This window comes from Talpa europaea (assembly GCF_964194135.1).
Source record: "Talpa europaea genome assembly, chromosome: 8".
Taxonomy (NCBI): domain Eukaryota; kingdom Metazoa; phylum Chordata; class Mammalia; order Eulipotyphla; family Talpidae; genus Talpa; species Talpa europaea.
In genome coordinates, this window is record NC_140075.1 from 120,627,801 (window position 1) to 120,629,689 (window position 1,889).

Below are 1,889 nucleotides of genomic sequence, written 5' to 3' on the forward strand. Positions count from 1 at the left end.
ATTATTATAATAACTATGATGGTCTATATTTCGGTATATATGAAAAAGCTTGAAAATACATGGAGGGAGCAGGAGTCTGAAAATGGTGCCGGAGAGCCAGAACTGGTTGTAAAAAAAGAACTAAATGTAATTCTTGTTAATGAAAAATGCAGTAATAAAACTCAAAACTCACTAGTTGAGTTTACCACATTTTAGACAATTAGGTAAGCCCCTAGAGGAATGAATGAACTGGACTATACTAGAATAAATCATTCCAGCATGTGATCCAAAGAAACAGAAATGGAAAATATAAAGATTAAGAGACATAGACATTAGAATGATCAGGGTGAGAAGTTATGGTGAGAAAGTATAGTAAATAGGAATTTCTGAAAGAAAATAAATAGAGACTGGGCAAAAGCATTATTTAAAGAGATAATGAAAAAATTTTCAGTACTGGAAAATCTACCAGTAGTGGAGGAAAGTTACCAATTTATACAATGGTTATTCCTTTATTACTGAATACTTTTCCATTTTATAGCTACACCACAATTTTTATACGGAGTTGAGCATTCCATAGTTTCCTGGTTTTGGCTATTTCAAATAGACCTGCTGTGAACACCAGTGTACACGTCTTTGCATAGACATGTGTGTGACTTTGTACCTTGAATAAATACCTAGGAACAGAATGTCTGGATTATATGATAGGTGTAGGTTTAACTTAAGAAATGGTCAAACCATTTTATAGTCACACCAGTCAAATAGGAGAGTTCTCTCTGTTCTATAAGCTTGTAAACACTTGAAATGGTTAGTCTTTGCAATTTTATTCTTCCTAATTGTGTAGTATTATATAGTTTTAAATTGCATTTTCCTAATGACCGGTGGGGTTGAACATGTTCCCATGTGCTTTTTTGGCCACTTGAATATTTCTCTGAAGAAGTGTCATATCATAGACCTTGCCTCTTTTTAAATTGTCTAATTTTTCTTATTATTGAATTACAATACTCCTTTATATATTTGGATATAAGCACGTTATTGGATTAATGGTTTGTACATATTTTCTCCTATCTTTAAATTGTCTTTTCACTTTCTTAATGGTGTCTTCTGAAGCATAAACTTTTTAATTTTGATTGTGTAATATATCAAAACTTTAATTTATTGCTTGGGCTTTTGGTATCATATCTAAGAAATTGCCCAACCTAAGTTTACAGAGAATTACTCCTGTGTTTTCTTCTAGGAGTTTTGTAGTGTTAGGTCTTAGGTATAGATTTGTGGTAAGTTTTGAGTTAGTTGTTGCATGAGGTAGTTAGTGAAGCCAATCTGGGAAGTGGCCATGAAGTTCTCAGACAATTTTATGTTCCAGGTAAATTTAAAAGACTCCCTTTATTGCTACTGTATCTTATTTCTGGCTTAGTTAGCTGGTGTGTGTGTGTGTGTCAGTGTTTAAGATAATGTTTTCCTGTTAGTGTAATTCTAAAGATTAAGCTAACTCATGAAGTATGAAGTTATTTGTTTGTTGGTCTGTAGTATGAGACCTTTGGATTATCAGAATAATTGATTTGAAGAAGTGAAATTTTTCTCACACTCTTCAAAATGCCATATTTTCTTTTAGTTTTTAGGCATTAATTTAGGTATACCAAGTGAAAGAAAATTCAGAGTGGAATTTTTCTATTTTTTTTCAGAGTTTTAAGTTGTCGTTTTAATGACTTATAAGGAGTCTAGGTTATACAAAATGCATATAGGAACAGAAATCTAACTTACTATACCATTTTTGCTTTGGAGCCCTCATTACATCTCAGGCAGATAATATGATCTAGAGATATCTAATGGCATTATTTTATGTGTGATCATTAACTTGTTTTCTGTTCTACCAACAGGTTAATATTAAAATTGAAAGTTTATATCTTGCTGGA